Source organism: Lepidochelys kempii, chromosome 12, assembly GCF_965140265.1.
Source record: "Lepidochelys kempii isolate rLepKem1 chromosome 12, rLepKem1.hap2, whole genome shotgun sequence".
Taxonomy (NCBI): Eukaryota; Metazoa; Chordata; order Testudines; family Cheloniidae; genus Lepidochelys; species Lepidochelys kempii.
Window position 1 is genome coordinate 42056205 of NC_133267.1, and position 27497 is coordinate 42083701.

The 27497-nt window shown below is 41.5% G+C and overlaps 1 long non-coding RNA gene across 2 annotated transcripts; it reads left to right on the forward strand.

Annotated features, from left to right (window-relative positions):
- Positions 1–2293: 2293 nt before the first annotated feature.
- Positions 2294–17714, forward strand: LOC140896566 (uncharacterized). 2 transcript variants are annotated; one of them, XR_012154577.1, is made up of 4 exons: positions 2294–2438; positions 5249–5619; positions 15248–15318; positions 17043–17714. It is a non-coding gene; the product is annotated as an uncharacterized lncRNA (long non-coding RNA). The 2 variants fall into 2 exon arrangements; XR_012154578.1 differs by lacking the exon at positions 2294–2438 and adding an exon at positions 2580–2629.
- The last annotated feature ends 9783 nt before the right edge of the window (positions 17715–27497 follow it).

Genomic DNA, 27497 nt, shown 5'->3' on the forward strand with positions numbered 1-27497 from the left:
GGGGGTTTTTAGCTATGTTCTCCAAGTGGCCTGTCTCCACTGTTGCAATGTTTTCTAGGTGGCTCAACTCAGAATCTCCTTCTCCTCATCCCTACCAGGGAAGGAGGGAGCTTGTAGCCATTTTAGTGGCTGTCTCCCCAGGCCTTGGCTGCTGTGTTGTTCTCCAGACAGCCCAGCTGCCCAGCCTATAATTCTGCTGCTCTCACTCCCTGGCTGCAAGCTGAAACCAGCTCTGATTCTCTGTCACCTTCCAGCCAGGTTGAATAGAACAGCACAGGACATGGACTCTAATCCAATTATGTCCCCTTGCAGGAAAAACTGGAGAGCAAGAGGCAGCTGCAGACAAGTCCTGGCAGGCAGGGAGACAGGAAACAAAATGCTGAGTGCCTGGCTGCAGCAAAAATCCTGAATTCTGTAGCATCTTGTAGAAATACCAGATTCTGCAGCCACCTAAGAGTTCTTCAGGCCCTGAGTAAAAGGGGCAGTTCACGTATCTTAGAGTTACTGTTTCAGTACCCCAACAGATTCAGGTAGATATCACTACATCAGTTAACACTCTATTCGTATTACCACGTTTATGTCTGTAACCATAAGGGCTAAAAAGGTAATTTTTTAAAAATGTAAGATGAAATCTTAAAGATGAAATCTTTAAGCAAGATGTAAATTTCACAGCTGCAAAATCACAAAATACATGAGGCCATCGTTACAGGTCAGCCCTTTTAGCTCTAGTGGTAAATGCCTTTGGATTTTAAACAGAAAATCCAGGGTTCTAATCCCAGTGCCTCAGGTGAGCATGTGATCTAGGTATTGTCTGCTGGCTGCACTACATAGATTAATATATATCCAAAGTGGATGGACTTCACAGAGCAAACTGCCTTTCTCTGATTCAAAGTGAATCTTTAACAAGAGATGGGAGACAATTACAGTTAAATGTGGGAAGTATCAAAACTTTGGTTAAAAAAGATACAAAGTACTATAATCCATTTGTAAAACTAATTGCACACACACCTCTCTCCCTGCTGCTGTGGAAAATTAGCAGTGGAACTGGGAAATGTTTAAAGACCCTTGCATTCCAAGCATTCTTTCTCCTCATTGTAGTTGACTTGCTGCTTATGAAAGTGAGGGATTAGCAGCACTGTCTAAACCAGGTACAGTGGGAAGAAAGCCATTATCTTTGAAAACTCGTGGCGAACCGGGGAAGTCCCGGATGACTGGAAAAAGGCTAATGTAGTGCCAATCTTTAAAAAAGGGAAGAAGGAGGATCCTGGGAACTACAGGCCAGTCAGCCTCACCTCAGTCCCTGGAAAAATCATGGAGCAGGTCCTCAAAGAATCAATCCTGATGCACTTGCATGAGAGGAAAGTGATCAGTAACAGCCGGCATGGATTCACCAAGGGAAGGTCATGCCTGACTAATCTAATCGCCTTTTATGATGAGATTACTGGTTCTGTGGATGAAGGGAAAGCAGTGGATGTATTGTTTCTTGACTTTAGCAAAGCTTTTGACACGGTCTCCCACAGTATTCTTGTCAGCAAGTTAAGGAAGTATGGGCTGGATGAATGCACTATAAGGTGGGTAGAAAGCTGGCTAGATTGTCGGGCTCAACGGGTAGTGATCAATGGCTCCATGTCTAGTTGGCAGCCGGTATCAAGTGGAGTGCCCCAAGGGTCGGTCCTGGGGCCGGTTTTGTTCAATATCTTCATAAATGATCTGGAGGATGGTGTGGATTGCACTCTCAGCAAATTTGCGGATGATACTAAACTGGGAGGAGTGGTAGATACGCTGGAGGGTAAGGATAGGATACAGAAGGACCTAGACAAATTGGAGGATTGGGCCAAAAGAAATCTGATGAGGTTCAATAAGGATAAGTGCAGGGTCCTGCAGATGACAGAACGAGGAGTAATGGTCTCAAGTTGCAGTGGGGGAGATTTAGATTGGATATTAGGAAAAACTTTTTCACTAAGAGGGTGGTGAAACACTGGAATGCGTTACCTAGGGAGGTGGTAGAATCTCCTTCCTTAGAGGTTTTTAAGGTCAAGCTTGACAAAGCCCTGGCTGGGATGATTTAACTGGGAATTGGTCCTGCTCGAGCAGGGGGTTGGACTAGATGACCTTCAGGGGTCCCTTCCAACCCTGATATTCTATGATTCTATGATTCTAAAGCTTCAGGCCCCCAGCTTGGCCATTGTACTTGCAGCCCAAACTGCTATTCTTGTCTTGTGCTCCCACCCTACAGCTCCACTAATGCATGTCAGTCCTGGCTATTGTTGCCCTGTGCTTTCTCTTTCAGCTCAACCAATGCCTCAGAACCTCCGCAGTATTCCCACACCGGGCCTTTCCTAAACAGAGACATTGAGACAGAGAAATTGGTCCAAAAAAGATATTATTACCTCACCCACCTTGTCTCTCTAGATTAGGTCTGTCACACACTGTCACAGGTAAAGTTCTTGTGTGGATGCTCAGAGGACTTCCATAGCTGCAGATGGGAATAGATCCCCTTTGTGAGTGCTGCTGTCTGACACAGTTCACAGAATGTTTAGCTCCATTTCTTTACTATTATTTTTAGATTTTTTGCTACATGAGATAAATGAGTCAGTCGTGCTGAAAAAGGCGATTGAGACTGGGAATGGTAAGAACAGACCTTTGGAGATGGCACTACTTGGAGGCAAATCATAGCAGTCAGGTTTGGGGCCTGATTTTCAGAAAGTCTGAGCACTCACAGCTCTAGTTAATGTCAATGGGAAGTGGAGGTGCTTAGCATCCCTGAAAATCCAGCCAGGCAGGTACTTGGAGGCAGGTACTTGGTGCTGTGAGTCTGAGATTGTATTGATCTGTGTTTTCTCTGCTGCTGTCACCTGTAGGGCATAAATGGGGGTTTCCCAAAGAGGCACAGTTGGCTGGAATATTGGTGAAACCAGTTCACACAACAAGAAGTTGTACTCTTCCGAGCATGATCCTTCTTTTCTGCATAACATACATACTACTGCAATGGTTGCATTATAAAAGTGATTGGAGTGGACTTGGCAGAATTCTAGTGGTAATGCACCATATTTTTCCTGAATTGGACCTTAAATTTGGACATCCCTTCAAATGTAACAGTAACTTAGAATTATTTTTCTTTTGCATTGTCCCATGTGTTGGAATGTGCTATGGGCTACACGATAAGGAGTCTGTAACAGCGAACTCTTCTGCTTACCCACCTTATTAACAGGTATTAGAATTTGCAAAATTTTATGCAGGGATTTAACGGCTGCCACAAGGGTTGGTCAACAGAAGAGCCCTAACCCTTATTGTAGAGCTCTGTGATGCAGTCATCTAGTCCCCAGATAGCTCTGATTCTCTTATCTTTCCATGGTCCAAGAAAAATCATGTTGGTGGTGCTTTGGAAGCAAAACATGATGCAGCGAATCAGCAGAAAGTCCCAGAAGTTAGTGTAAGTGTCCCTTGAGTCTGCAATCACATTCCAAGAACCAGGTGGTGGGAGCTGGGCATGTTGCTTTCCAACACCTTTGGAACCATTCCAGCTTTTTACAATCTCCCCTTCCCAGCAGTTTGTGTTGTCTTTCCAAACAGAAACTTTTCAAACTTGTTTTAAAATATTCTTTTCTTTTGAATTTGAAGCACATTGTGTGTGAATCTTCAAATAAACATTTGTTCGAGTAAGTGCAAAATTGTACCAAACAGTCACTTCCAGTGGACATGCTGAAAACTGATTGTGGGATTTATTTGAGTTTTGTGATGGTGGTGGTGGCGGGGGAGCATAGGGGGTGTTTTCCCCTTGAAATGCGATTGTATTTGTACCTGGATTAAGCTCTCCTGTATTAGTGCTGACATTTTTAAAGATGAAAAACAGCACACCAAAGCATGGAAAGGGTAAAAATGAGTGTGAAATGGCATTTGGCCAATGTTTATGAATCATTGACTATGATCATAAAATCATAAAAAATAATCACCAAAAGGTAAATAAATTACCTAGTTTACTACTTATTCTCATGTGCAGTTTGACACAAAAGCTGAAGCCATGAATGATTTATGCCTGTTTTAGCAATAATACTCATTTTACTGAAAGATGGTCAGCACTAAGTTGTGCTCAGAGCTCATTGCCAGTTGTCAAAAGGTTAATGTTTCAGCAGCAATACATTAAATTATGAATAATACCAGTCCCAAAATGGAAGGTTATTAGTTCAGTCTGCTTAATTAGACCTGCTAGAACTTTGCCATCAACTAGCAGTACCCATCTCTACAGTGTGATAATAGGGTTAGAAAATCAGCTGCCAAAACAAGGGAGTTCATATAACCTGACCCTTCATCATGGCATCTTCTGGGACTTTGTTCTTGTGAGACCCTGGGTAACTCCAAGTGGTTAATCAGCACCTCTGAAGTTACAGCCCAGCTAATGCCCACACTGAACAGAGTTTCCAATTTTATAGTGTTCATGGATACTAAAAGACACAAAGGAGTAATAGTAGGATAATGACGCCAAAAGGGAAGGATCTCCTCGTCCTGGTGGCCAATTCTCCTGCCAAAGGATGTGAATAACTCTGATAAACTTTGAGAGCTACATGTATAATTTAATGATCCCAGGACTTGTGGATTCAAATATGGTTTCAGTCACTCACATGTTAAATTAGTTTGTTTTCAGCCTTGTCCCAAATATTGGATGTCTGGCTACATCTCCAGTTTGTCATGAGAAAGAGACAGCCCAGCACATATCTGAAGCCAAGTGTATACCAGAGTGAAGGCCTCTCCACAAGACGTCCAGAACTGAAATAGCAGGGGTCCATAAATCAAAACTGAGGCAGAGCTGGAGCGGGGAAGTGTCCCAGGTCTGGAATAGTAGGGTGATGCAAGTCAGGATAGCAGGGGGGAGTTAGTGGGTGTTGGTCAATTTATTTGCATAACATCTGCCAGCCTCAAGACTGGTTCTAGCCTGCAGTATGTAGTCCTTTACTTCCACATGTACTAAAATTCACCTCCTTTTCTCACTCATATATAAAAGGAACAACATATAGTCTGTTAGTCTTGTATTATTCAGATTATACAGTGTTTTCACAATATAAAATGCTAAGTATTACATTATTATTATTATTATTTATTAAATTCTTGGTTACATTATCCTAATGCTGGAGCCAGAAGGGCACTATACAATGGTGATGCCCTGTCTGTGAGATATGCAGCCATGGGAAGCTTCCTGAAGTTATAAGAGGCCAGACTCAGTCTTTTGTGTCTTGTCTTCTCATTCTCCTAGGATGGGACAATTTTGCCATTGAAAAGAGGAAGCCAGAGAAGTGTAAGAACTTTGAGTCTGTGCTCTTTCCATCAGCTGGACAATAACATGCAGAAGTAATTAATTCATCTCCATTCCATCACCGCTTATCAGACTTCAAAGATATTTTAAATCACAAATGGGACTGTATCAAATATTGTAATAGAAATTCACCAAAAGATCTGGTCTGCAGAAACAGGCCCATTTGATTCCACTGGCTCTCAAGTGTCCTGCGACTCTGGGCCCATTTGACTCCACTGACGATCACGTGCACCTATCCAGGATTTGTATGAAAAGAAAAAGTCTGAAGGAAAAGTACAAGACATTCAAGTCAACATAAGAGACGGCAACAGGTAGGGACTAAATCTCTCTTCTTCATTTATCTTACAGTAGTTCTTCCCTCTCCCTCCTTGAGATTTCCCTAATAACCTCTCCTTCACACCAGCTGACCCTCACTTCTATTTGTGCTTACTGAAATAGGGATGCTGTCATTAGAATGACTTCACTGGAATCATAGAGTGGTGTTTTTAATAGAGGAGAACCTGTATTATAGACAGAGAGAAAAGGATAGGGTGGAGAAAAGTGAGAAAAATGGATGATGTGATGGGAGATGTAAGAAATAAAGACAGAGGGGGTGGAGTAGAAGGAAGAGAAAGACAAAGAGAATGAAATCTTGTCTATTTATTACAGTTAACTATTATTTATATGGAGTCCAACACGTATTAGGTTCTTTACTGAACAAATAAAAAGATAAGAAAATAAGAACGACCATACTGGGTCAGACCAAATGTCCATCTAGCCCAGTATCCTGTCTTCTGACAGTGGCCAATGCCAGGTGCCCCCGAGGGAATGAATAGAACAGGTAATCATCAAGTGATCCATTCCCTGTCGCTCATTCCCAGCTTCTGGCAAACAGAGGCTAGGGATACCATTCCTGCCCATCCTGGCTAATAGCCATTGATTGACCTATCCTCCATGAACTTATCTAGTTCTGTTTTGAACTCTGTTATCATCTTGGCCTTCACAGCATCCTCTGGAAAAGAGTTCCACAGGTTGACTGTGCATTGTGTGAAGAAATACTTCCTTTTGTTTATTTTAAACCTACTGCTTATTAATTTCATGTGGTGACCCCTAGTTCTTGTGTTATGAGAAGGCGTAAATAACACTTCCTTATTTACTTTCTCCACACCAGTCATGATTTTATAGACCTTAATCATATCCCCCTTTAGTCATTTCTTTTCCAAGCTGAAAAGTCCCAATCTTATTAATCTCTCCTCATATGAAAGCTGGTCCATACCCCTAATCATTTTTGTTGCCCTTTTCTAAACCTTTTCCAATTCCAATATTTCTTTTTTGAGATGGGGCAACCACATCTGCACATAGTATTCAAGATGTGGGCATACCATGGATTTATATAGAGGCAATATGATATTTCCATCTTATTATCTATCCCTTTCTTAATGATTCCTAACATTCCATTCGCTTTTTCGACTGCCGCTACACATTGAGTGGATGTTTTCAGAGAACTATCCATAATGACTCCAAGATCTCTTTCTTGAGTGGTAACAGCTAATTTAGACCCCATCATTTTATATGTATAGTTGGGATTATGTTTTCCAGTGTGCATTACTTTGTATTGATCAACACTGAATTTCATCTGCCATTTTGTTGCCCAGTCACCCAATTTTCAGAGATCCTTTTGTAGCTCTTTGCAGTCTGCCTGGGACTTAACTATCTTGAGTAGTTTTGTATCATCTGCAAATTTTGCCACCTCACTGTTTACCCCTTTTTCCAGGTCATTTATGAATATGTTGAATAGGACTGGGCCCAGTGCAGACCCCTCGGGGACACCACTATTTACCTCTCTCGATTCTGAAAACTGACCATTTATTCCTACCTTTTGTTTCCTATTTTTTAACCAGTTACCAATCCATGAGAGCACCTTCCCTCTTATCCTGTGACAGCTTACTTTGCTTAAGAGCCTTTGGTGAGGGACCTTGTCAAAGGCTTTCTGAAAATCTAAGTACACAATGTCCAGTGGATCCCCCTTGTCCACATGCTTGTTGACCCCCTCAAAGAATTCTAGTAGATTGGTGAGGCATAATTTCCCTTTACAAAAACCATGTTGATTCTTCCCCAACAAATTATGTTCATCCATGTATCTGACAATTTTGTTCTTTACTATGGTTTCAGCCCATTTGCCTGGTACTTAAGTCAGGCTTACCTGCCTGTAATTGCTGGGATCACCTCTGGAGCCCTTTTTTAATATTGGCATCACATTAACTATCCTCCAGTCATTTGGTACAGAAGCTAATTTAAATAATAGGTTACACACCACAGTTAGTAGTTCTGCAATTTCACATTTGAGTTCCTTCACAACTCTTGGGTGAATACCATCTGGTCCTGGTGACGTATTACTGTTTCATAGAATCATAGAATATCAGGGTTGGAAGGGACCTCAGGAGGTCATCTAGTCCAACCCCCTGCTCAAAAGCAGGAGCAATCCCCAATTAAATCATCCCAGCCAGGGCTTTGTCAAGCCTGACCTTAAAAACTTCTAAGGAAGGAGATTCCACCACCTCCCTAGGCAACGCATTCCAGTGTTTCACCACCCCCCTAGTGAAAAAGTTTTTCCTAATATCCAACCTAAACCTCCCCCACTGCAACTTGAGACCATTACTCCTTGTCCTGTCCTCTTCCACCACTGAGAATAGTCTAGAACCATCGTCTCTGGAACTACCTCTCAGGTAGTTAAAAGCAGCTATCAAATCCCCCCTCATTCTTCTCTTTTGCAGACTAAACAATCCCAGTTCCCTCAGCCTCTCCTCATAAGTCATGTGTTCCAGACCCCTAATCATTTTTGTTGCCCTTCGCTGGACTCTTTCCAATTTATCCACATCCTTCTTGTAGTGTGGGGCCCAAAACTGGACACAGTACTCCAGATGAGGCCTCACCAATGTCGAATAGAGGGGGACGATACGTCCCTCGATCTGCTCGCTATGCCCCTACTTATACATCCCAAAATGCCATTGGCCTTCTTGGCAACAAGGGCACACTGCTGACTCATATCCAGTTTCTCGTCCACTGTCACCCCTAGGTCCTTTTCTGCAGAACTGCTGCCTAGCCATTCGGTCCCTAGTCTGTAGCTGTGCATTGGGTTCTTCCGTCCTAAGTGCAGGACCCTGCACTTATCCTTATTGAACCTCATCAGATTTCTTTTGGCCCAATCCTCCAATTTGTCTAGGTCCCTCTGTATCCTATCCCTGCCCTCTAGCGTATCAACCACTCCTCCCAGTTTAGTATCATGCGCAAATTTGCTGAGAGTGCAATCCACACCATCCTCCAGATCATTTATGAAGATATTGAACAAAACCAGCCCCAGGACCGACCCCTGGGGCACTCCACTTGATACCGGCTGCCAACTAGACATGGAGCCATTGATCACTACCAGTTGAGCCCGACAATCTAGCCAACTTTCTACCCACCTTGTAGTGCATTCATCCAGCCCATACTTCTTTAACTTGCTGACAAGAATACTGTGGGAGACCGTGTCAAAAGCTTTGCTAAAGTCAAGAAACAATACATCCACTGCTTTCCCTTCATCCACAGAACCAGTAATCTCATCATAGAAGGCGATTAGATTAGTCAGGCATGACCTTCCCTTGATGAATCCATGCTGACTGTTCCTGATCACTTTCCTCTCATGTAAGTGCTTCAGGATTGATTCTTTGAGGACCTGCTCCATGATTTTTCTGGGGACTGAAGTGCGGCTGACTGGCCTGTAGTTCCCAGGATCCTCCTTCCCTTTTTTAAAGATTGGCACTACGTTAGCCTTTTTCCAGTCATCTGGGACTTCCCCCGTTCGCCACGAGTTTTCAAAGATAATGGCCAATTTTCATTTATCAATTGGTTCCAAAACCTCTTCTAATGACACCTCAATCTGGGACAGTTCCTCAGATTTGTCACCTATAAAGAATGGCTGAGGTTGGGAATCTCCTACACATCCTCAGACGTGAAGACTGATGTAAAGAATTGATTTAGTTTCTCCACAATGGCCTTATCGTCCTTGAGTGCTCCTCTAGCATCTCGATCATTTGGTGGCCCCACAGGTTGTTTAGCAGGCTTTCTGCTTCTGATGTACTTAAAAAGATAAGTTCCCAACCCCAAAAGAGTACAAACTAGTTCTAGTTGTGACTCCGTGAAAATGACAACCAAGAAGGAGGATTGGAGAAGGAAAGATAAAGGTTTGAGCAGCAACAGGTCACTGAGTTACTCCATTTTGGTATGCGTATATCCTGATGGTGCCACGAGGTGGCATTTTCTTGCTTTTACATTAACTCATTTCTTGTAAATAACACAGAAGTAGGAGCTTTTCAGGAAGGATCTGAAAGAAAGGGCTGGTCCTGGGGCCGGTTTTGTTCAATATCTTCATTAATGATCTGGAAGATGGTGTGGATTGCACCCTCAGCAAGTTTGCCGATGACACTAAACTGGGAGGAGAGATAGATATGCTGGAGGGTAGGGATAGGATACAGATGGACCCAGACAAATTAGAGGATTGGGCCAAAAGGAATCTGATGAGGTTCAACAAGGACAAGTGCAGAGTCCTGCACTTAGGATGGAAGAATCCCATGCACCGTTACAGACTAGGGACCGAATGGCTAGGCAGCAGTTCTGCAGAAAAGGACCTAGGGGTTACAGTGGACAAGAAGCTGGATATGAGTCAACAGTGTGCCCTTGTTGCCAAGAAGGCTAACGGCATTTTGGGCTCTATAAGTAGGAGCATTGCCAGCAGATTGAGGGATGTGATTGTTCCCCTCTATTCGGCATTGATGAGGCCTCATCTGGAGTACTGTGTCCAGTTTTGGGCCCCACACTACAAGAAGGATGTGGAAAAGTTGGAAAGAGTCCAGCGGAGGGCAACAAAAATTATTAGCAGGCTAGAACACATGACTTATGAGGGGAGGCTGAGGGAACTGGGATTGTTTAGTCTGCAGAAGAGAAGAATGAGGGGGGATTTGATAGCTGCTTTCAACTACCTGAAAGGGGCTTCCAAAGAGGATGGATCTAGACTGTTCTCAGTGGTAGCAGATGACAGAACAAGGAGTAATGGTCTGAAGTTGCAGTGGGGAGGTTTAGGTTGGATGTTAGGAAAAACTTTTTCACTAGGAGGGTGGTGAAACACTGGAATGGGTTACCTAGGGAGGTGGTGGAATCTCCTTCCTTAGAGGTTTTTAAGGTCAGGCTTGACAAAGCCCTGGCTGGGATGATTTAGTTGGGGATTGGTCCTGCTTTGAGCAGGGGGTTGGACTAGATGACCTCCTGAGGTCCCTTCCAACCCTGATATTCTATGAAAAGGGTGTTGGGAGTAATCAAGGTGAGAGTTGATCAGGGCACAGACAAGTCATTTATGCCGAGGCACAAACAGAAAGGGATGTATTTTATTACATTGTAAGAGGAAATGGGAAGATTTAGTAACAGCCTGAATGGGAGGCGAAGAGGATGACCTTGGGGTTCCATGTCTTGGTGCCAAAGAGCATTGTAGTAGACTAGACAGAAGTGGAGAAGGGAGGAAGTGTAGAGGATTTAGGTGGAAAAATAGAGTTCAATTTTAGGCATGTTGACAATAAGCCATCTAAGAGGAACTGTCAGATGCAAGCTGCAGTGAGAGACTGAATAGAGAGAGACAGGAGAAATAAACCTACTATGCTAACCAGGTCCCCTGATTCAGGTAGAACATGGTTGTACACTAACTCAGTTACAACAGTTCCAGTTCGTAATCTTAAGCCTTAGACATATCCACAGAAGAGGGGACGACAGAGGATATGAACTAGTGCAAACCAGGTCAACTCTGTAATGAGCACTGTAGACCAGGGAAGCAGTAGCTAGCTGTTCATGTGTGGTCATTCTAATTTATTGTTGATCTTATTAAAGCCCAGTTCCACAATAATTTTATGCCCAGGTAAGGGCAGAAAAAGAGCCTGATGCCCTCAAGCAACCCATAAATAGCAGGGTGAAGACAAAGTGTTTATTACTTGGTCTCATGAAGGCCATATAAGTGATCTCTCAAGGGGTGGAATTGTGCGTCCCAGCTGCTAATACTCCAGCTCAGCTTTATTGCTCAAAACACTATAAACATGGAGATCATTGTAACAGTTGATTTCATCTGACAGAGCATCATATGGAAACTTTAGTTTTTTCTTCCAATCCTTTTCACATTGAACAGGATCTTTGCCTTCTCTGCACTTCTTGTCTTTCTTTCATAAGATCTCTTGAGGTATCATTACCAGCAGAAAAACTTCCAGGGCCTATGTCTATATAGCACTCTAGTCTGCAGGCAGCTAGCCAATCCAGCTGCAGTTTTCAATTACAGCCATCATTTGGACTATGGTAGATGACCCTTTCAAATTATAATCAAAATTAAAATTTCTTTTTGTATACATGCACTCATTGTAACACCCATTCATTCTCATCCACTCACACACATGTGGGCACACACTCTCTCCTCTGGAAAATCCATAAGCTTTTCCTAAAGGAATCTATTTTTCAGCTCCTCTGTCACCAGATACCTTCAGTCCTTCTCACTTACATTCTTTAAGAAAGAGAACCAATAATTCTGAAAGCTGATTAAATGTGGAAAAATAAATTTGTTCTACTGTAAAGCCAGCAGAGAGAGGTTCAAGTGGAAATTCTGTGTCTGAGCAGGAAAACTACAGAGCGCTGTTCTTGTTAGTAATTTATAGTCTCAAAGTATGTGTAAACCAACAAGAGTTCTCCCCCATTGACTCTAGTCCTAGTCACTCATTGACTCCTCCCTAGTCACATTCTGCCACCTTTTTCCCCACTGTGTCATAGGAGAGCTGCAGTGGGACACTTTGTTTCAGGGAAGAATTGTAACTTTCATTTACCAAAAAAATGGTTCTTCATTGTGAAAAAAACCTTTCTTGTTATGAATCTGTGCCACACAATTTGAGACTGCACATAGATAGCCAGAAACAGTAGCTCAGAGAGGGGTGAACTGTGCCATTGGGGTGCTAAGCTGGAAGCTTTGTGTTGACAGTTTAAATGGCAACACAGCTAATTATTCCTTGCTAAGACATAGATATATGTAGAATGGGCGATGTGGTATAAAGGTTCTATCACTATCACTTTGGGATGGCCCCATTATTTACAAGTGGTGACACTACAAGTGAATTATGCAGGTTACCCCAAGTGTTTGCTGATAAAACCTTAATATCCTATAATTGTGTCCTGTATAAAACATATGTTATAGAAAAGCAATTTTAGGAAGGTTTAGAGTTTTATAGATTTTATTGGAACTATTTTTTTTTTTTTTGTATTCCTCTTCTTGTAAACCCAGGTGCCTTTGTTACCATGAATCCAATTGCACAAGACAAGAGGGATCCATAAAACAGTTTGAGGCTTCCAGTTTGAGGGACCCATAAAAATGTCTTAAAATGACATAAAATAGCTTTCATAACTAAAACATCACATTTAAAGTCAAGAAATCTCAGCCTCTTCCAGGCTAGAAGCAGCTTCTGGGTCTCCATGGAAAGCTGCAAGTCTTCTCTTTTTAGTGGGATAAAGCTCCTTTTTCTAATTCTACAGTCTTGCAGGATATTGGGTTTTAACATCCATTATATTTTTATGTATAGAAAAGCTGCCCCTAGCCTGGCCTGGGATAATTTGGGAGGAAATTCCTCTTTCGTGGAGGAGGAAAACACTTCTCTGCCAGGTTGATTTATTTTTTATTCTCAGCCATTTGAATCTGTTGAGAGGTTTCAATTGTTAAAATAAGTCTTGAATAAGTAAGTGAGAGTGGTTAAAGGTGCAAGATAACTATATATATATAAAATCAATCACATGGTTCTGCAATTTTGTCATATAGCTATCATCTCCATCCATATTGTTTGCATATCTGTATATAAGCATTTAGAAAACATGAATGGAATTTACAAAAATGTAGGGCTGTCGATTAATTGCAGTTAACTCAACTCAAAACAATCACAATTAAAAATTAATCACGATTAATGGCAGTTTTATTCACACTGTTAAACAATAGAATACCAACTGAAATTTATTAAATGTTTTTGGATGTTTTTCTACATTTTTAAATATATTGATTTTAATTACAACACAGAATACAAAATGTACAGTGCTCACTTTATATTATTTTTATTACAAATATTTGCACTTTAAAAACAAAAGAAATAGTATTTTTCAATTCACCTCATACAAGTACTGTAGTGCAATCTCTTTATCATGAAAGTGTAACTTACAAATGTAGGTTTTTTTCGTTACATAACTGCACTCAAAAATAAAACAATTGAAAACTTTAGAGCCTACAAGTCCACACAGTCCTACTTCTTGTTCAGCCAATCACTAAGACAAACAAGTTTGTTTATATTTACAGGAGATAATGCTGCCCTCCTCTTATTTACAATGTCACAAGAAAGTTAAAAAACGCATTTGCATGGCACTTTTGTAGCCAGCATTGCAAGGTATTTACATGCCAGATATGTTAAACATTCGTACGCCCCTTTGTGCTTCAGCCACCATTTCAGAGGATGTGTCCATGCTGATGACACTCATTAAAAAATGCGTTAATTAAATTTGTGACTCAACTCCTTGGGACAGAATTGTATGTCTTCTGCTCTGTTTTATTCTCATTCTGCCCTATATTTCATGTTATAGCAGTCTCGGATCATGACCCAGCACATGTTTGTTTTAAGAACACTTTCACAGCAGATTTGACAAAACTCAAAGAAGGTACCAATGTGAGATCTCTAAAGATAGCTACAGCACTCGACCCAACATTTAAAAATCTAAAGTGCCTTCTAAAATCTGAGAGGGACAAGGTGTGCAGCATGCTTTTAGAAGTCTTAAAAGAGCAACACTCTGATGCGGAAACTACAGACCCAAACCACCAAAAAAGAAAATCAACCTTCTGCTGGTGGCATCTGACTCAAATGATGAAAATGAACATGCATCAGTCTGTGCTGCTCTGGATCTCTATTGAGCAGAATCCATCATCAGCATGGACGCATGTCCTATGCAATGGTGGCTGAAGCATGAAGGGACATATGAATCTTTAGTGCATCTGGCACGTAAATATCTTGCAATGCCAGCTACAACAATGCCATGCGAATGCCTGTTGTCACTTTTAGGTGACATTGTGAACAAGAAGTGGGCAGCATTACCTCCTGCAAATGTAAACAAACTTGTTTGCCTGAGCAATTGTCTGAACAAGAAATAGGACTGAGTGAACTTGTAGGGTCTAAAGTTTCACATTGTTTTATTTTTGAATGAAGTTATTTTTTGTTCATAATTCTACTTTCATGATAAAGTGATTGCACTACGGTACTTGTCTGAGGTGAATTGAGAAATACTATTTCTTCTGTTTATTACAGTGGAGGTATTTGTAATCAAAAAATTTGAAAATGTAGAAGACATCCAAAAATATTTTAAATAAATGGTATTCTATTATTAACAGCATGATTAATTGCAATTAATTTTTTAATTGCTTGACAGCCCTACAAAGATGTTATTGAATTAAGCCTCACAATTCCCCTCTGCTTCTCCTGGTCCTCCTCCAAGGTCAACTAGAATTATTGTCTGTATTGTACAGAAACATAGGGCGGGTCACACTTAAAACACTGCATTGATACAGCTGCACTTAAGCAAAGACACTACTACATCAATGGGAGAGCTTCCCTTGTTGGTGTAGTTATTCCACCTCCCCGAGAGGCAAAAGCTACGTCAACGGGAGAAGCTCTCCTATCTAATAGCGCTATCTGCATGGTGGTTTAGGTCAGTTTAGCTACCTTACTATGGGGGGTGGATTTTTCTCACCCCTGAGCAACGTAGTTATACCAAAATAGGTCTGTAATGTAGACCTGGACTTGTACAAAGTCTGTCTGGCTATGTCTCTGTTTTAGGCATTTGTAACTTACCTGTCGACATTGTATCTTGGTGCTGCAGGCCAGACAGTGAATCTGAGGCAGAGCTGGGAATAGGACCTACAAGTCCTGACTCCAAGTCTTGTGGCTAAGGTACAAAATCATTTTTCCTTCTGAAACCGTGCTCATTAATATCTTCTTAAATGATTTTGCACACAGTTGGCTCCTTCCACTGACCAGATGTGTTCAAAACCAGCTTTGGAAAGAGAGATGTTTGGACTGTACTTTAGTGGAGTGATGATGGGACAGGGCTTTTCTTTTTCTTTCTGGCTGCAGGGCATGATCCCCTCCCCCCCATCTGAGGAAACAACAGTTAGCAGAAAACTATGGAGAAGGCTCATTAGGAAACACTAGCATGACATTAGCAGGAGAACCCTGCTAAGAAATGCAGTGGATAAAGGAACGTCTTATCTAGGAGCATAAACATTAGGATTCGCCATGAATTACAGAATTCTCTGCCATATCTCAGACACCTTTTATATTTTCTTCACATTTGGCTGCAACTTTCTTCTGTCAAGGACTGAGTGGTCTCACATTTACAATCCCCTGAGACCTTTGTTGTTGGCCAATTTCATTATTACTTTATTAATATAGACGTTTTACCAGAAGCACCAACAGGAATTGGCCCCCACTGTGCTAAGACCTATACAGTTACACACAAAGACATGACCCCTACCCCAAATTGCTTCCAGGATAAGACAGTGATATTTCACTGCCAGAAGGAGGAGGATACACTACAATTCATACAATGTTTCTAAAAACAGATATTTGACTTTGTTGTTGTAAATTGATGAAGAGTTGATTCCCTCTCCTCCCCCACATCATTAATTGTCTAATTTCATTTAAGCTGATTTATCATTTAGATTGTAGTAATACCCAAAATGTGCTCAGTGTTTTCCAGACAGAGAAAGATATGGGCCCTGCTACAAACAGTGAACAATCTAAAAACACAAAAGCCTTGTCAACATGGAGAGTTAGTAAACAACAAGCTAGAGTGTAAATCCACAGCACGCAAGCCTTCTGCACATTAACTGTCCATGTGGACTGTGCTACCATGCACTAAAAGTTTCCTACTGCACTTTTACCTACTGCTGTTTGAAATCTCAGTAGGTAAAAGCACACTAGGGGTATGTCTTCACTGCAATTAGACATCTGCAGCTGCCCCGTGCCTCCTGATTCAGGCTTGTGGGGCTTGGGATAAGGGTGTAGACATTTGAGCCCAGGTTCTGGGATCCTGCAAGGTGGGAAGGCCCCACAATTCAGGCTGCAGCCCAAGCCAGAACGTCTACACCACAGTTAAACAGTACCCTAGCCCAATCCCCACCAGCCTGAGTCAGCTGGCATGGGCCAGCTGCAGGTGTCTAACTGCAGTGTAGACATACCTGAAGGAACTTTTAGTGTGCAGTAACAGGGTTCCCACAGACAGCTAATGTGCAGCAGGCTAGTATGCTGTAGATTGACTAACTCTCTATCTAGACAAGCCCTAAGGCAGAAAGTGATACAACAAACAAGAAAGGGTATCAGAGGATGAAAACCATGGAATTAATAAATCATGGCCTATTGTTTTGGGGAGTTGTTTTGTTTTAAGTTATACAAGCAATACTCCCTCTCACAAATCAGCCCACTTATCTCCCTTCCAATTGCCACCTTTAATTCCAGTCTTTAATTCTCCCTCTTTCCAGTTCAACTCCCTCCCTCCATATCAGTGAGCAGCTCACTTATGAGACAAATAAACAAAATAGCCAAGTAGAAGATTAGAGACACAAGGTGGGTGAGGTAATATCTTTTATTCAACCAACATCTGTTGACCAACACAGCTACAGCAACACTGCATACAACAGTGGAAGATAACAAATTTTGCCATCTGAAATGGAAACACCACAACATGAAGAAAGAGGAAGCAAAACTTAACAGTGACATCTACTTCTTGAGCAAATGCCAGAAACAAAACATCTTCCCCAGAGGTCTCACCATCTGTAGCCCTCAGACTGCTACATACAACTCCAAATGTGCTGAACAGCTCTGCAGACGGACTTCCGAAAACCAAGGAACCACTTACTACACTTCACGTACTCCAGACGGGACTACCTCAGACAAGAAATCATCATATGCTTCTACACACAGGAAGAAAAAAAAAATCAGGAAACATACCTGGAAATTATGCAAGAAACCCAAACAAAACAACAACAACACCACCCCACCTGATGTCACCCATCCAACACAAAAACAAGATGTGGAGAATACCAGTTGGTCCAATAAAAGTTATTACCCCAACCTTACCCTCCTTGTCCCACTAATATCCTGGGACCAATAGGGCTAAAACATCACTGCATACAACAATATAAGTAGAAGATTAGTTTGCTAATTTCTTGTAGATATTGCAGAAACAAAAGGACTTGAGGAAGAATTTAAACATCTGTGTGGGCAGCTTAGGAAGAGTGGTGCATGTATGGGGGAACCAAGGAAGTTAGGATGGGAGTGAGCACTTCCCAAGGACCCCATTCAGTCAGGCTCCATGCAGAAAGCATCTGTTGCTGCTTTAAAACTTTGAGTGTTTCTCTTTTTTCCCTCACACACCAGCTCTAAGTGGTAAATGTGCCTGTTAAAGTGCTAATGTCCTGCAAGTGGAATCCCACCTCCAAGTGTATTAGGATAATGAGTTCACACCTAACTAATGGAGACTTAATAGACTCACTAATGGGCCACCTTTTCTCCAACAGTTTATGACCCCTTAGGATGGCAGTTGTTAAGGGAGGAAAAGGTTGAAGGATGAGCTCTGTCCTGCAGCCTATGCAGCCAGCTCTCTTTGGGTCTCTGGCCTCCTTGACTTGCTCTGGCTCTTAAGGCAGTTTCCAGGGCCACACTCTCTCTACCTTCCTGGAGGAAAAGTAAACAGTTTGAGGCTCCTGTGTCTTTATTAAAGATTTCCCTTTAACTGCATACTTTGGCTCTGTGCCCAACTACAGGGAGAAAGCTTCCACAGAGCAGCACAAGCCCAGAGCCCTGCCACATGGTTCCCAGGATAAATACCCTTTAAAAAATCAAGCACCTGTTGGAGGCTCCTCCCTTAGTTGATACCTACAGGGGGTTTCTCAGCTCTCAAGGGCCAGGCAAAGAAACTCCTAGGAAGTCCTCTTGATTTCTTGTGTCAGTGATCCTCAACATAGGTTTGGAGAAAAGAATAGAGAGGAGGGACCGCGGCACTGGGGAGAGATGACTGCATTATGCACTGGGGAGAGATGACTGCACCCACCTAGTTCCAAATGGTAACAGCTGGAGATAGGGATCCAATCTGGTGGGGGAGGGGGGCAATTTACCTAATATAGCTATATTTATAAACTGATGTCGGGGGGAAAGGGTGGGCATGATAGATATGAAAGGGGATTAATCCCAAAGTAACTGTAGATAAAGAGCCCAAAAAATTTCTTAAATCCACAGCAGCAAGGGCATTTATGCTAATACTTATGGTGCCCATGCACCCCCATCCACAATTGACAAGCAATTTGATTGGGTCTCAAAGTCCCATTTAACTTAGGGTCTGTTCACACTTCAAGTATAACTGTGTGCTAGTAGAGCTGTTGGTCATGGTCTAACATGACTTTTCCTTACTAGTGTAGTTGGGACAACCTGGTTCTTTAGCTGTGCTAGGGACCAGTGTTACAGACTAGGTATGGATCCAGGAAAAGCGTGAAGGGAGAGAGAATGTGCAGGAATGTGTAGGAAGAAAAGGGGGAGAGAATCGTCAGGAATGGGGTGGAGGAAGGAGAGAATGAATGCAGAAATGCATAGGAGGAGGAAGAGAGTGTGTGTGTGAGAGAGAGAGAGAGAGAGTCTCCAGCCAGCCAAGCAGAGAGGGAGGGAACACGTATGAGAGACACAATGATGTCAGCATTTCCTTGTGGATTGGTCATGTGGTGCTTGCCAGGTAAACAGTCTAGAAATAGATGAGAGGAAGGCAGCATACGGGCGTGTAGAGCAGGGCCAGAGGAGCTCAGGCTCCTTCACCCTTTCCTTTCCTTTCCTTTCCTTTCCACTGCATCTTACACAAACAGCTTTCCATGGCTCTAGCAAGATTCTCCAGAGTAGAATTACCAAAAAAACAAACTGAGAAATAAAAGACTTAAGATTGATTTAAGATCTTAAATATTTAATGATCATTTTGATTTGAAAACACTGACAAATCAAAGGAGGTAGATTTTGTTACTTTACAAGACCTTGGTTACAGCACATCCATTTCAGCCCCTCTTGCACTGGAAGGGTTATAGTACCCTGAAGAGGAGACAGTCAGGGGAGCTGGGAAGGTTCTGATTTAGGAAAACATGATGATGATGATTCTTTTCAGCTAGGGAAGAGAAAACTGTAAGAGGACTCAGTGGAAAAGATTCCAGCTGCTGAAGGGACCTGTTAAAGTGGAAGGAAATAAATTGTTCTCAGAGCTGAGAGGGTGAACCTCAGGGAACAACTTAAGATGAGAGAATTTATAGCAAACGTGAATTTTATTTAATGAGTTACTTCATGACATGTATCTAGCAAGTGAGGTCACAGCAGATTATGCATATGAAGCTCAGTGAAACCCCAAGAACAGTCTCCTCTTCAGTGTAACATTTACCTCTTTCTCTTCATTCAAATCCCTCCTTGAAACTGGCTCCTTCTGTGGTGCCTTTCAGTGTCACCCGCCACTTACAGTATTAACCACAGCAAGGAGCTGCCCATGCTGGTTGGAGACTGCACTGTTGAACCCCTGGGTATGCACTTTACACTGTCCGGACGGGGTGGACTGGCCACTTGAGAGCCTGGGCTCTAAAGGTCCTGTGTGTCCTCGGTTCCAATTGATTTTAGTGGAAGAAAAAGATGCTCAGCACCTTGCCATTAGATTATCAATTGGTGGGGGCCAGGGACCATATCTTCTCCAAACGTTACAGAGTATCCTACACAGCGCTGGGGCCCAGTAATTATATGTAAACCATTTTAGAGTGGCAGAGGGAAACTGAAAGACTCGAGAGCTGGGGGAAGGTTAAACCGGAGACAGTTTGATGACTAGGTGTTCTTTTCCTGCCCAGCAATTTCTCTTACCCTACAAACCCTCTCACAAAACAAAGCTTATATAGAGAGCATGCCCCTTAAATGCCTTGTATTCTGAATGTGGAGATTAGTGGTAATTTTACAAGGCCTCAAAGTTGGACTGCAGGGTGCAGCACTCCCTTGAAAGGGAACAGCAGACACTTCCCTTGGAAGCAAGTTTCCCCTTTACAGCAGTTTATAGCTGAAGCAGTGTCAGATTGTGGCAGAAATACACTGTCTGCCTCTGGGTTGAAAGATGGATACTTGATACCTCTCTCTGTTGCTGAAACACATCACCCAGACAAGACTCCCAGATCCTAGTATAGTTATTTTTTGAAGCATTATATAATTGGATTGCATGGTCAGGAGTGCTTCCTTAACAAGCCTTTCAGCAAGCCCTTTGCGTCTGCCTCAGCCAATCCTCAACTCTTACACACTTACTCACACACTCAGTTTAGAGTAAACTTGCTGCAAAATACAGTTAGGAAACAGATGAAACCAAAAAGAAAAGGAGGACTTGCGGCACCTTAGAGACTAACCAATTTATTTGAACATAAGCTTTCGTGAGCTACAGCTCACTTTATCGGATGCATACTGTGGAAAGTATAGAAGATCTTTTTATACACACAAAGCATGAAAAAATGGTTTTGTGAAATGAAATGAAAAAACCACTACAAAAGGTTTTCTCTCCCCCCACCCCACTCTCCTGCTGGTAATAGCTTATCGAAAGTGATCACTCTCCTTACAATGTGTATGATAATCAAGGTGGGCCATTTCCAGCACAAATCCAGATATTCCTTCCCCCCCCCCAAGCAGTCCAGTGTCTTACTCTGCAAAAACAAAAACAAAAAATGGAGGGGTGGGGAAGGGGGGCGCCGAGGACAGACAGCTAGCAGTAGCTTTCTGAACTGAAAGAGACCACTAATCCTAACCCTTTACCCTCCCTGAGGTGAATGTCTTTAAAAGAAAGATTGCCATTGGTCGTATCTGTTGCATTCAAACAGGGCAAACGGGGTTTTGATTTCTATTTTCCTGTCATCTCATCACCACTCATAGGAGCATAGATTTTGCCATATCATATCAGACCATTGGTTCATCAAGTCAGGTATCCTGCCCCTGGCCCATGCCTGATGCCTCAGAGAAAGGTGTAAAATCCCCATAGGATATTTAGTCAATTATGCAATACAGTACAAAGTGGGTGGGGCAGGAGGGGAAAATCCTTACTGATCTCTGTCTCTTATTCCTGTTCTATACAGTTTTATAAGTCTTTTACCACTACTGTCAATATATTGGTTATGGCTCTGCTGAGTCATTCCATCCTGTTTGTGAGGGACAACTGACTAGTGGCAGCAGTTACAGAAGCAATTATATATATAAAATTTCTTTTTTTTTAAGTGTGAGCTTTTTCTGGGACCAGAGGATTCAACTGGGACTGTGCCAAGAGATACACTCTGGTGGGCAGTAGTTCAACTAGATGCAGAATACTACAAACCTACTAGTCACCTATTGCAGAAAAGAGAAAAATATCACCCCCAATTCTCCATGAATACTTCTATCCCTATCTGAATCCAAATCAAAATTGTTTCCTAATTTCCAAAATGCACCCTGGTTACAGTCTTGGCCTTTTCTCCCTGTGGCTCTCAACTGTTGGTGAGGAGTTAAAACTTTTGTTTGCACTTAATCGATGATTGACTCTCCCAATGAAGTGAGCTGTAGCTCACGAAAGCTTATGCTCAGATAAATTTGTTAGTCTCTAAGGTGCCAGAAGTCCTCCTTTTCTTTTTGTGAATACAGACTAACACGGCTGCTGCTCTGAAATCTCCCTAGAAATATTTTTGACATTATGTAAGTAGAATGCTTTAGAAAAGCTATCAAACTAATGTTATTTCTAGGGCTGTCCAGCAATTAAAAAAATTAATTGCGCTGTTAACAGTAAGAGAAGTTTCAGAGTAACAGCCGTGTTAGTCTGTATTCGCAAAAAGAAAAGGAGTACTTGTGGCACCTTAGAGACTAACCAATTTATTTGAGCATGAGCTTTCGTGAGCTACAGCTCACTTCATCGGATGCATTTCCAGCACAAATCCAGGTTTTCTCACCCTCCACCCCCCCACACACTGGCAGGAGAGTGAATTTGTGTGGGGGGGTGGAGGGTGAGAAAACCTGGATTTGTGCTGGAAATGGCCCAACCTGATGATCACTTTAGATAAGCTATTACCAGCAGGACAGTGGGGTGGGAGGAGGTATTGTTTCATATTCTCTGTGTGTATATAAAGTCTGCTGCAGTTTCCACGGTATGCATCCGATGAAGTGAGCTGTAGCTCATGAAAGCTCATGCTCAAATAAATTGGTTAGTCTCTAAGGTGCCACAAGTACTCCTTTTCTTTTAACAGTAAGAGAATACCATTTATTCAAATATTTGTGGATGTTTTCTACATTTTCAAATATATTGATTTCAATTACAAAAAAGAATACAACGTATACAGCACTCACTTTATATTTATTTTTATTACAAATATTTGCACTGTAAAAACCAAAAGAAATAGTATTTTTCAATTCACCTAATTCAATTACTATAGAGCAATCTCTTTATCATGAAAGTTGAATTTACCAATTTAGAATTATGTAGAAAAAATAACTGCATTCAAATATAAAACCATGTAAAACTTTAGAGCCTACAACTCCACTCAGTCTTACTTCTTGTCCAGCCGATCGCTCAAACACGTTTGTTTACATTTTCAGGAAATAATGTTGATTGCTTCTTGTTTACAATGTCACCTGAAAGTGAGAACAGGGGAGTTCGCATGGCACAGTTCTAGCCGGTTCTCAAGATATTTACGTGCCAGATGCAGTAAAGATTTGTATGTCCCTTCATGCTTCAACCACCATTCCAGAGGACATGCATCCATGTGACGGGTTCTGCTCACTAACAATCCAAAGCAGTGCAAACTGATGGATGTTCATTTTCATCATCTGTGTCAGATGCCACCAGCAGAAGGTTGATTGTCTTTTTTGGTGGTTCAGGTTCTGTAGTTTCCCACCCCGAGATCAGTCACAAATTTAATTAATGCATTATTTTTTTAATGAGCATTGTCAGCATAGAAGCATGTTCTCTGGAATAGTGGCTGAAGTATGAAGGGACATATGAATCTTTAGCACATCTGGCACGTAAATATCTTGCAATACCGGCTACAAAAGTGCCATGCGAACGCCTGTTCTCACTGTCAGGTGATGTAAATAAGAAGCAGGCCACATTATCTCCCGTAAATGTAAACAAACTTGTTTGTCTTAGCAATGGGCTGAACAAGAAGTAGGACTGAATGGACTTGTAGGGTCTAAAGTTTTACATTGTTTTTGAGTACAGTTATGTAGCAAAAAAAATCTACATGTGTAAGGTGCACTTTCATGATAGAGATTGCATTACAGTATTTGTATGAGCTGAATTGAAAAATACTATTTCTTTTATCATTTTTACAGTGCAAATATTTGTAATGAAAAATAATATAAAGTGAGCACTGCACACTTTGTATTCTGTGTTGTAATTAAAATCAATATAATTGAAAATGTAGAAAAACATCCACAACTATTTAATACATTTCAATTGATATTCTATTGTTTAACAGTGAGATTAAAACTGCAATCAATCGATTTTTTAATCGTGATTACTTTTTTTGAGTTAATCGCGTGAGTTAACTGTGATTAATCGACAGCCCTAGTTATTTCCTTTTTTTGGTGGAAAAAGTTGATGGGGACAAAAAGTTGAAATGTACGTAGTAAGTTCCTGACAATACAGACCTAGATACAGCATTCATGAGGAATTGTGTACACATGCTTGGTCTTTTCATATTATGCCAGTTTGTCCTTTCATGGTCCTAAAATGTCCCTGCACATGGACTGGTTGGTGAGAAACATTTTTCCATGGCTCCTTCCTCACTTGAGCAGTTGGAAACCTTGACTGTGGATTCAGCTCTTGGTTAGATTATTGTGATGCTGCTTCTCTTTTTTCTAGTCACTGAGGCACTTATATAGAGCTTCTAATTTTTGCCTTATATTAACTGAAATGCATAGGCTGAAAAAAAAACCACAAGTTGTTGGGCCTGATGAAGGAATTACTGGGTAAAATTCTATGACCTGTGTTACACAGGAGGGCAGAATAGATCACCACAGTGGTCCATTTTAGACTTAAAATCTGTAAGATTGTTTTCAGATGAGGACAAAATCTTAACTTTTATACCAGAGCCTCACACTGTTTTTACCATGAGTAACAATGACCGGCAGATAAGATTGACAGACAGCTTGGAGGACAAGCATAGAAAACATACCCTCAAAATGCCAAAAAAGAAGTTTCTCCACTATTTTAACAAATGCCAAAAGCTAGAAGCTGTATATACAGATAGCGGGTTGATGAGGAGGAGAGGCTACAGTGAACACAACACAGTTCAAGTTGGCAAAAAGCCCTTTCCTGAAGAATGTACGTTTAACCTTTAGCATTCAAGTGTCTGGGCTTAAGAGTCATTATGAGCAATACTTTCCTCTAGCACAGCCTCCCCTGACTGTGGGAAGAGGGTTTTGTAGAAACCCACCATCTTTACCCTTTCTTTTTCTAGAAGATTAAAAAAAATATTTCAGCCACCTCTATCCCTTTTAATGCCAAATACAAATGTACTTTCAATGGAAGCTGCTGACATGCTATTTATTTCTAACAAAACCCAGGTGCCGTAGCGTTTGCAGATGGGATGCTCTTTGGTCTGGCTCAGTCCCTTTGCCAGTGGAAAGTGCTGCGATGGTCTGACAGAACAGACTCTTTGCAGATCAGTAATCTGTGATTGGAGAACACAACCTTTAGCCAAACTAATGCTTATGGTTTGAATCAAAGGGTTGGGATTTGATGCAGCTGCTCACAACTGAGTTCTTTGCAGTCTTGGCCTAGCACTATGGAATTCTGAAACAGGTGGCAGCAGGTACCTTTTTGGGGGGAGTGGGGTGGGGAGAAAGGAAGGATGGGAAAGGGGCTACTAGTGACTGGCCTGTGCAGGAAACAATACAAAATGGGAAATATTTGGCCAGTTTCTCTGCCTCTCTAGCACAGAACACTTGATTTCACCTTTTGGTGAACACAACACATGAAATGTTAGAGAGACAGCAACAGACAAACATCAGACCCTGCTGCAAATGGACAGGCTAGAAATGCCCCCAAATCATCTCCATCTGTAAAACACTTCAAGACTGATAGAAAACACACACATCCCAAGCACTGACCAAATCTGGGAAGCTGCATTCCAAGAAAAAATGGAGGGGGGAAGTAAAGGAAGTGTTAAATGGGAAGAAAAGGAGGAGATTCTTGGTTTGATTTTGGTGCTGAGAGGAGAATCCTTGCAGTGAGGCATTTCCTTTCAGCCCCACAGTCTACTCACATCTCATCCATCCTCTTCGCTGTTCCGGTGCAGAGCTTTTTGCTGATCAGAACAATTGCTGAGGGGGGAGCAGGAAGCCTCTTTTAGTGTTTCTGTAGCTCCCTGATGGTCAGTCCCAACATCCCAGCCGTCAAAGGGCACTAATCAGAGCAGCTATACTGGCTATTAGGGGAGGGCCTGGGTTTAGGGGCAGGGTACATCACTGACTGAAGTCACATACCGGGTCCCATCTTCAAATAGGCAGGTCTCAAACAGGACACTCTCTCTTGCGAATGTTAACTTGTTTATGTTATATATAGGAAATATTCTGAAACAAACATACAAAAAATGTAATTCTTTTAAATGAACTTGTGAGGTATTTACATGTATGTATGATTTTATAAAATAAGCACAAATCTTCACAGCAGCAGATTTTTGTGCAGTTTTAATTAGGCTCTTAGAGAGAAAAAACAGTATTTTTAATAAAAGGTAAGGTGATGAACATATCTGACTAAAATGGATGTAGGTGGGACCTTGTCCCCATCTCTCACAATGAGTATCTCACTATTTTCCAACTTCGAATTTTGGGAGCAAGGGGAGTGAGGCTGGTACAGTATAAGGTTAGCAGGTTTGGCACCGGCATCTAAATTACTGAAGAATATGTTGACTCAAGTTCTCTCTCTTAGGCCTCCATCTCCCTCCAAAAGAATTTTAGGGGGAAGATTTTCAAAAGCACAAAGGCCAGTTAGGTGTCTAAGTCCCACTGGAAGCCTTTTAAAATGATCCCCTTGAAGATCTGGTGTTGTCTTCGATTTGAGGAGGTTTATGTGAACTGTGGATGAGAGTCCCTCCTTTGCAAGATTTCCTGTTGAAGGGCCCTGACTGTTGAAGAGATGCAGATTCTTTTGTGTATTCAATACATTTATACCAAATTGTGTGTGAACTATTTTGGAAAATATAGAACCTTTAATTTATCCCTTTGCTTTGAAAGCAAAATGTCTATTTTATCTTTTTAATTATATTATTCTGTAACTTAATCCCACCTTTTTCATTTAAAATTGTTCCCATTCAGTTTTACTATGAGTTTATTTTGATTTTTAAGCAAATTTCGGGGAAGTGACCCTAACTCAGTGATTTCTGTAAATATTTTAATAAATTCTAATATTGAAGATGACATCAGTACAACAGGCAGGAGGTGTACAAGCATAAAACTAGTGCAACTGCAGCAAATATCCATAAAGTAGTTCAGGCATAAGCTACAGCTCAGAGGGAAATGATGCTCAATATTTGTATCAGGTTAGTGAGTCCTGATTAAATGCCAAGATTTTTTTCCTCAGTGATTCTTTTTAAAAAATGTATAGCTACATAATGAGTTCATTTTTTCCGTCACAATAAAATCTACCATACCTTGCATTAAAACCTGCAAAAATAGGCAAATATATGGGTTTTAAATCAGTGTTTCTCAATGACTCGTCCATGGACCAACACTGGTCCCTGAGATCTCCCTGACACAGTTTAGGAAGGCAGCAAGCCGGTCCCTGGTATCAAAAAGGTTGAGAAACACTGTTTGAAATAACAGCCCTATGATGATGCTGTTACACCCCTGAAGGACTACTTATGTGCTCTAAACAGTGACAAAGGCAAGGCTGTGAAATAGCTCTACTAGTCCACTGATGCCTTTCATTCTAAGTGACTAACACACTTCCGGTGATGGAAAAAAATCGATGTCCGAATCTTTAAAAAAAAATAGTCGTTGAATAAAGAGTATCTGGGAAGAGACACGAAAAAACAGGGAGAGAACAAACATCCCCCTGATTTTCC